Consider the following 9839-nt stretch of genomic DNA (forward strand, 5'->3'; position numbering starts at 1 on the left):
GATTGTTTCCAGTTTTGCAATATTGTGAATGATACTGCTATGAATAGTCATAAAAGTCTTTATTTAGATATATGCTTTTATTTATCCTGAATATATGCCTAGGAGTGAGATTGCTAGGTCAAAAAGTAAGTGCATATTTATTTTTTCAGAACTACCAGAAAATCTTCAATGGTTGTACCATTTACAGTCCCACTAGCAATATATAAGTTACAGTTGTTCCTTATTCTCATCAACATTTAGTGTTGTCTGTTTCTTAATTTTAGCCATTCTTGTGTGCATTTGATAAAATGTACTGTGATTTCTATTTGCATTTCTCTGATGTGGTGATGTTTAGAACATTTTCATATGTTTATCAACTAATTGTGTACCTTGTTTTATGAATTATCCATTAAAGCCTTTTGCCTGCTTTTTATTCAATTGCATATCTTATTATTGAGAAGTCTTTATATATTCCAATACTAGCCTTACAAAATTTTTCCTGTCTGTAGCTTGCCTAGTTCTTTCTTTTTTTTTTTTTTTTTTTTTTGGATTGGTAGAGTTATAGACAGTGATAGAGAGACAGAGAGACAGAGAGAAAGGTCTTCCTTCCCTTGGTTCACTCCCCAAATGGCTGCTACAGCCCACACTGCACCAATCCGAAGCCAGAAGCCAGGTGCTTCTTCCTGGTCTCCCATGTAGGTGCAGGGGCCCAAGCACTTGGACCATCCTCCACTGGCCTCCCGGGCCACAGCAGAGAGCTGGACTGGAAGAGGAGCAGCCGGAACTAGAACCCAGTACCCATATGGGATGCCGGCACTGCAGGCAAGGATTAACCAAGTGAGCCATGGCGCCAGCCCAACCTATTTATCTTTTAACAGTGTTTTTGGGTAAGCAGAAATTTTGATGCAGTAGTACCAGTTTTCTTTCATTTTATGTGGCTGTGTATATTCTCCTATGTTTTATCCTAAAGGCTGATTTTAGGTTTTACATTTATGTTCAAATTAAACCTCCAGTTTGTATTTTTGTAAGTATGAAGTCAGACACCAACTTGTTCTAGAACTAGTTAGTGAAAAAATTTCTATTGCTCCATGGATTTCTTTGGTGAATTTGTTAAGCATCAAATGATGATATAAATGTGTAAGTTCTATTTTTGAATTCTCTACTCAACTCTGTTTCTTTTCTTAAAAAGATTTATTTATTTATTTGAAAGTCAGAGTTACACAGAGAAAGAAGGAGAGGCAGAGAAGAGAGAGAGAGGTCTTCCATCTGCTGGTTCACTCCCCAGATGGCTGCAACGGCCGGAGCTGCACCAATCCAAAAGCAGAAGCCAGGAGCTTCTTCCAGATCTCCCACATGGGTGCAGGGGCCCAAGGACTTGGGCCATCTTCTACTACTTTCCCAGGCCACAGCAGAGAGCTGGATGGGAAGAGGAGCAGCCGGGACTAGAACCAGCGCCCATATGGGGTGTTGGCACTTCCGGCCAGGGCTTTAACCCACTGTGCCAGTCCCACCATTTATTCTTACTTTACACTTTAAGTGTTTAATTATATTAGGAAAAAAGCATAGTCTTCATCATATCATAAAAAAGTTCACTAATGCTCTGGAAATCAAGAGCTTATAGAATTAAAATTCATAAAATATTTAGTTCTGAACCAAAAGTTAATGAGTCATTATTAATGAGACCAGCAGTATATATAATATTAGAGAGTTAAAGAAATAATATTTGTGGTGCTTACGAGTGCCCCGAAAGAGATGTTTTATTTAGCATAAGATAATCTAGGGTTATTTTAGCAATACACAGGAGATGTAAGCATTTGCCTAAAAGTGTGCACAATTGCAAAAACAAACATTAATCACAAAACCAGGATTCAGCTCTTTCCAGTGGGTAGATAAAACTTCCTTTCAAAATGTAATGATCATAAGTCAGAATCAGATTGCTTGTAGATTGTATCCACAAGCATTGCTAAAAAGTGAACTTCGATTTGGGTAGGAGTAGGAAAGTCAGAGTGAGAAGCATTCTTCAGTAAAGAATGAAAAATTAAAAATCTCCAAACCAAAGGTTTGTGATGACTTCATTTATTATTTAAAAACAAATATCTTTGAAATGAAACACTACAATTCAAGCATTATTTGGCCCCAGAATTTTACTAGTACCTAACATATGGATGGTAACTAGCACACTAAGTGCATTAAAAATCATATATGTATTGGAGGGATAGAAGTCAGGTAGCAGAAGAGACCCTAAGCTGAATAAATCAAGGAGAATTTAATAGATGGATAGCTGACAAAATTGTAGAGCACCAAAGTTTAGCAAAAGCAATGAGAGGCTGCATACAATACGGAGGGAGTAGATTGCAGACAGAAGCTGAGACAGAAAGAGAGAGGGAGAAAGGGAGGGAGAGAGACAGTTATGGAAAGGGTCATATGACAGGACCTCTGTCCTGGTGTCAGGGAACCAGTGAAACCATGGAAATAAATACTCTGGCCTCACTCTTTCCTATCCTTCAAGTTGCCAATCCCAAATGGAAATCAGCGGACCAAAGAGCTCATTGATGTAGTCCAATGCATCCATCTCTGCATGAGGCTTGCAGGGATATACAAAAACTATGCATGAGAGATGTGTCCTAGTTATTTTTACTGATAGAGTTACCCATATTATAATTTTTAAAGTTAGGGTGTCATTGTTCTAAATGACTACATTACATTTTGTGACTATGCTAGGAAAAAAGCTAAGGCTGTCTACATCTAAGAACAGTGCTGACTCTAATTAGGAAAATGTGTTCTGCATAAGGGAAGGCAGAGTGTAGCATTTGGGTCATGTGTTTGTCATCTGCACTTCAGGTTATAAGGCCTCAAATCCTCTTCCTGGATTTTATTTACATTCATTCATAGATTCATTGTTTCAGGTAACACACAGATTTATTTAAGATTTATTTACACATTTAAGATTTATTTACACATATGAAAGTCAATGTTGCAGACAGAGGGAGAGACAGAGAGAGGGCTCCTCCATCCACTGGTTTACTGCCCCAGTTGGCAACAACAGCCAGCACTGGACCAGAGCAAAACCAGGAGCCAGGAGCTTCATCCAGATCTCACGTGGGTGGCAGGGGCCTGTGCAGTTGGACCGTCCTCTGCTGCTTTTCCAGGCTATTAGCAGGGAGCTGATTCAGAAGTGGAGCAGCTGGGACTCGAACAAGCGCCCATATAGAATGCCAGCATCACAGGTGGCAGCTTTACCTGCTGTACCACAACTGGCCCTAAAAATGATTTTTATAAAATGATCTTTGGCCTCAAGATTCTGTTAAGTTTTTAAACAGAGACAGATATACAGTTAATATATAGCACAGCATTGGGACCATTCTGAGAAATCAAAGTTGGTTTCAATGGAGTTACAAGGAAACAATGAAAAATTGGAAGATGGTCAAAAATTATTTAATGTAAATAAGCAAGATGAATAAGTTCTAGAGACCTACTATAAAATAATCTACCTCTATAGAATACTATACAGCAGTCAAAAACAATGAAATCCCGTCATTTGCAACAGATGGAGGAATCTGGAAAACATCATGCTGAGTGAATTAAGCCAGTCCCAAAGAGACAAATTTCATTTGTTTTCCCTGATCGGCAACAACTAACTGAACACCAAAGGGGAAACCTGTTGAAGTGAAATGGGCACTATGAGAAACAGTGACTTGATCAGCTCTTGTCCTGACTGTTGATGTACAATGTAAATCTTTATCCATTTTAGTATTTTTTTGTTCTAGTACTAGTGGTTGAACTCTGTAATTAACACACAATTATTCTTAGGCATTTAACTTTTAACTGAAAAGTGATCCCTGTTAAATATAAGAGTGGGAAAAAGAGAGGGAGGAGATTTACAATTTGGGACATGCTCAATCGGATTTGCCCCAAATGGTGGAGTTAGAAACGTGCCAGGGGATTCCAATACAATCCCATCAAGGTGGCATGTACCAATGCCATCTCACTAGTCCAAGTGATCATCTTCAGTTCACAATTGATCACACTGATAGGTCTAAGAGTCAAAGGGATCACACAAACAAGACTAGTGTCTACTAATACTAACTGAAAGAACCAAAAAGGGAAAAAATGATCCAACATGGAAAGTGGGAGACACAGCAGACTCATAGAATGGCAGATGTCCTAAACAACACTCTGGCCTCAGAATCAGCCCTTAAGGCATTCAGATCTGGCTGAAGAGCCCATGAGAGTATTGTAGGCATGGAAAGCCAAGACACTCTGGAAAAAAAAAAAAAAGAAGACCTAAATGAAAGATCTCTGCAAGTGAGATCCCAGTGGAAAGAATGGGGCCATCAAGGTAGGAGGTACCTTTCTCTGAAGGGAGGAGAGAACTTCTACTTTGACTATGACCCTGTCGGAATAAGATCGAAGTTGGTGAACCCTAAAGGCTTCCATTGCTTCGGCAACTCATGACTAGAGCCTAGGGTGATTACTGACGCCATAAACAAGAGTGTCAATAACAGGAGTCAGCAACAGGAGTCACCGTGTACTTATGTCTCATGTGGGATCTGTCCTTAATGTGCTGTCCAATGTGAAGTAATGCTATAACTAGTACTGAAACAGTATTTTTACACCTTGTGTTTCTGTGTGGGTGCAAACTGATGAAATCTTTATTTAGTATATACTGAATCGATCTTCTGTATATAAAGATAATTGAAAATGAAAAAAAAACTTGGTGTTAAATTGGAAATTGCACAGAAAATTAATCAATTTTTTTAAAAAATGCCTTAATGTGCTGTACATTGTGATTTAATGCTATAACTAGTACTCCAACAGTATTTTTTACTTTGTGTTGCTATGTGAGGGCAAACTGTTGAAATATTTACTTAATATATACTAAACTGATCTTCTGTATATAAAGAGAATTGAAAATGAATCTTTATGTGAATGGAAGAGGAGAGGGAACAGGAAAAGGGAGGGTTGCGGGTGGGAGGGAAGTTATGGGGGGGGAAGCCATTGTAATCCATAAGCTGTACTTTGGAAATTTATATTCATTAAATAAAAGTTAATTAATAATAATATACCTACAATCAACAATACTGTATTGTACAATCAAAAGTTTAAGAGAGTAGATCTATGTTAAATATTCCTACCACAATGAAAAAGATTAATCTTTAAAAAAGAATTCTTTGATGTAGGTATTTGGTTTGGGAAAACTGAAGAAGATAAGTAAACTATTTCATGCAATTGGCTTTCATACAATTTCATGGGAAAAATGAGTTGATAACTTTCTGGAACTGGAAATACTTCAGCACATCCAAGACTCAGGGTAAAGATGAGAAATAGAATATAAGGAAACTGCTAAAGTAGCCAGGTCAAGATTGCACAAACCCTCTATTATTAATCTAAAATGTGGAATCATTTATCTGCACCATAAAAACTGAACCCTTAGTCTGGGTAACTCTCAATTTACTTGAATCAGTTTCCTCAATTGGAGAATAAGATGTCATATGTCATTACACACGGTCAACCGAAAAACCCATTCTGAACCTTAATGTCAATTTCTACCCCTATTTTTTGGGAAGGGACCATTTTGGGGTTTGGGGTTTGAGGCAGCAGGTTGAGCCTACTGCTTGGAACACCTTCATCCAAAATCAGAATACCAGGGTTCGAGTCCTAGTCCCTCTACTTCTAACCCAGCTTCTTGCTAATGTGTACCCTGGTAGACAGCAAATGATGGCTCAAGTATTTGTGTTCCTGTGGGAGACCTAGACTGTGTTTCAGGTTTCTGGCTTTGACTTGACCCAGCCCTGGTTGTTGAGAGTATTTGGAGAGTCAACAAGTGGATGGAAGATTTCTCTCTCTCTCTCTCTCTCTCTCTCTCTCTCTCTCTCTCTCTCCTCCCTCTATTTATCTCTGTCTTTCTCTCTGTATCTCTATATTTGAAATAAAAATAAATGAAAAAAAATTTTTAAGTTACAATTTTGCCTTAAGGTCAGTTTTGAATGTTATGGAATGCTCTGATTCTTTAAGGATGTTTAGGTTTCTTCTGGTAAACCATATGGCTGAAATTAGGTTGTTAGGATTAAAATTTATATATCAACTAACTACACCAATTATATAAAATATTCCCTTCCATTTATTGAATGCACTCCTACAAAAAGTTCTCAGTCCTTTCACAAAAGAAGCAGAACCAAGATGTTTTCATGGACATGAGACATCTGCACAATACCAAAGTCCTAGTAGTTTAACAATTTCCCAGTTAATTGACTTCTATTGGTATGGGAGAATTGGCTTCAGCATGTTTTATTCCTAAAAAACACAAAAGGCTGATTAATTTGCCTTCTCTACGCTGATATATACTAGCATCAATGTGCCTGATTTTTCTCCTGCCCCATCCCAAAATAGCTGTTAATTGTATGGAGCAGTTTAGAGAGCACACTGGCTATTTGACAACTCAAATGCATAAAGAAATTCAATAAGGATAGTTTGCATGGAACAATGGAGTAAAGAATAAATTCTGAGAGCACTGAAAGTCAAAGTTGACCTCTTAAAGGAGTACATCAAATGAATGAACAATAAATTTTCTGTAAGGGAAACCAAAGCATATTTTATAAAGCAAGAATTGTCTCTCCTGAATACTCAACGAGGTACCTAATGGGTCCAATTTTTTCCCAATATAATTCTCACAGACTGTATCTGCTCCTTCCCTAGCATATTCACTGGCACTCATATTTCATTAGGTTATTCTCGATCAATATTCCTCCTATGACTTGCTAAAGGCACCACCAAGAGGAAAGAAGCACATGGAAGACTTGCCAGCAAATAGATCCTATTGAGGACAAATTGAGTGTTACATGGAAACTTAAGAATGTCAAGGCAAATAGAGGAAGGTAACTTTCTACTTCTACATTCTCTCTTCAAAACAAGCCTGTGGATCTTATTTAGATAAGACCATTAGCACCAACATCCTCTAAGGAGTTTTCATAGTTGGCACTCAAGGTGGGGAGCTTCTTTAAATTCTAGTACATGTCTCAAGTGTCAGTGGTTATAAGTGCTGGACCATCCTGAGCCTGCAGGAATCCAGTGGAGGGACAGCAAGGAGGTAAGGAGTACCTCTGTCCCGAGATCATATGATCATATACCTTTTTTCCAGAAATCAAGAAGTACCAGGGAGCGAATGCTGATGTCATAATAGGCCTCTTAAAACTCTCATTGCCTTCTCTCAACCTCACCCAGGCCCCATCATGAAGTTGTGAGATCTACTGATACTGAACCTGTTACAAACTAAAAAAAAAAAAAAAAGCTGAAATAAAAATTAAAGCAATAAAAGAATATAAAGGAAAATGAAATGTCTATAAAAATTTTGAAAAGGTAAAAAATAAAAATCATGAGATTCTCAGAGTGCCTCCATGGGCTTTCAGTTATTCATCCTCAACTTATTTTTCGCTATAACCTATGAATCAGTGAAACTAAAGGATTTGCAGATGGATTGATTATGAACTAACTATTTATCCTTATTGCATCAGAGAAGTAATTTTATGCATATAAATTCTTTTACAATTGCCTCCACTTGACTTTGGAGGAGTTCACTGCTGATTGGGAGAAGGCCATCAATAAGTGACACTTGTATTTTATTAATTTCACAGATTTTTAAAGACTTGGAGCAATAGCTCAATGCCATTGAAAACAAATTTTTTTTTTCAGCAGATTTCTCCTAATTGTTTTTATTTTTTTCAGAGTGAAAACATGGTTAAAGCCTCATCTGTTTTTATTTCTCTTTTATTTTAAGCAGATTACATGTAAGGGGATTAAAGAGAGAGGAGGCATTTATTAAAAGCCAACTATGTGTCAAAAATTGTGCTAGCCTGTTTGTCTATATTAATTCTTAAATTCTTTCTGAGGACATAATTTCTTTATCTGTTTTACTAATGAAAAAACTCAGAGACGCGTACATGTTTGCCCAAGGTCAGATAGCCAATTAGTGACAGACAGGTCAGTGTTCGAATTCACAAGCGTCTAACCACATAATCCATCCTGCTTCCATGACTTCACTGCCTTCAGCTTTTTGGGATACAACGCAATCTGTTTTACATTTCTATGAAAAGATTTTTTTTTCAAGGCTCTTGAAATAACCTGAGACTGTTCACTGCACCCTGAAAGTCTTGTGTGAAGCATATATTTTCTAAACTATCATTTTCTACTTGTTCTTTTTTTCTTTTTTAAACAGGACCAAGTTAGGTCTGTGCCCACCAGGGTCTGTGGACAATGTATTCAAAGTCTTACTGACTCTGAAAACACTAGGAAGCCAGTGTTCCCTCAGGGAGGGGGCACTGAAATCAGTAAATTTGGTTATGAGACACTGTGCTGACCAGTTTTTTCCAAACTTCAGTTATTTTTATCATTCACACCATGTTTGCTAAATCTAGATGATGCCATCCTATTATTATTCATACAATATACATTTAATAAGTTTTAATCTGACTCAGTCTTTTACTTTGTCTTGTCCTAAGCAACAAAATAAGAGTTTAATGTATAGAGGGATTTTTTTTCAATTTTTTTAACTTTTATTTAATAAATAAAAATTTCCAAAGTACAACTTTTGGATTATAGCGGCTTTTTCCCCCAATAACCTCCCTCCCACCCACAGCCATCCCATCTCCAACTCTATAGAGGGATCTTTAAAAACCTCATGGAAAATTCACATTATGAAAAAGCTATGCATGAGCTTTAAACTTTTTCCATTAAAATAAACTTACCTTTTAAATGCATTTTGCACAAACTTGTTGAAGTCCTGACATATTTTATATGTAGAAGAAAAATAGATAATACTCAAATCATGCATAACTAGTAAAATGAGAGATGTTTGTTCATGTTCATCCAAAATCACACATCAGGAAGCCCCAAAATTATTTAGCTGTATTTTGTCCACTTGTTTATGTGCCACTTGTTCCTGATGTTAGTGTGCACATCCATTCATTCACTCCTTCATTCAAAAACACTTATTGAGCACCAGCTCTGTGCTAGATATTGTTGTGGAGATGGACAGCCGTGTACAGAATGATTGGCCAAGGAAAGAATGATTACATTGAAACCAGACAGGAAGCTACTGGGATATTAGAGTAAATCAGGAGAACTGAAATGAAGTGAATGAGAGCAACAGAAATGGAATAGAAAAAAATAAGTTTAAGGAACCGTTCAGAAGCAGAAACAATTGAACTCACGTTGACTTCAATTCGTAATGTGGGGAAGGGAACAATGTAAAGATGGCCCTAAGATCATTCAAATATTTTAACTGCATTAGTTGTAATTCTTTCTGGTTTCTTTAACAATCTTAAAGATAATTGTGAACTCGTAAGTAATGGAGAAACACTGGGGGCAGGAAGATTTTGCTTAAAAGTAGATATTCTATTTAACAAATCTAGCAAACTAGGTGGTGCTAGCCATAGCCCAGCCAGAACAGATCCTGAAAAGGATCTGGAGGTCTTGGCTGAGCTGGGCCAAGGGAGGTTCAGGAAAGGTTTGAGTAGTAAGAGGCTCAGGGTTTAGGTATTTACCTAGCAGTATAGAAAAATTTCAAGAGTGTACCAATGGTTGCAAACGCATGCATTATCATCTTTGCTTAAATCTGATTAATGGTCCCTATCTCTTTCAGAATGTGGCCTAAAGCCTTGCCATGATGTCCAAGGCCTGGAACATGCACTTCGCTTGCTACATCCCGGCTCCAATCCCTCACCTTATGTCCACTCCCCAGTCTGAAGTTCTAAGCCCTTAATCATATCATGCCTCCTACTACAAGGCTTTCAATACAGCTATCCATCAGGCTGGCACACTCATCTGCCCCTCCAGGCAGCTCACTCCTGGTCAACCTCCCAGTC

This window comes from Lepus europaeus, chromosome 8, assembly GCF_033115175.1.
Source record: "Lepus europaeus isolate LE1 chromosome 8, mLepTim1.pri, whole genome shotgun sequence".
In the NCBI taxonomy this organism is placed as follows: domain Eukaryota; kingdom Metazoa; phylum Chordata; class Mammalia; order Lagomorpha; family Leporidae; genus Lepus; species Lepus europaeus.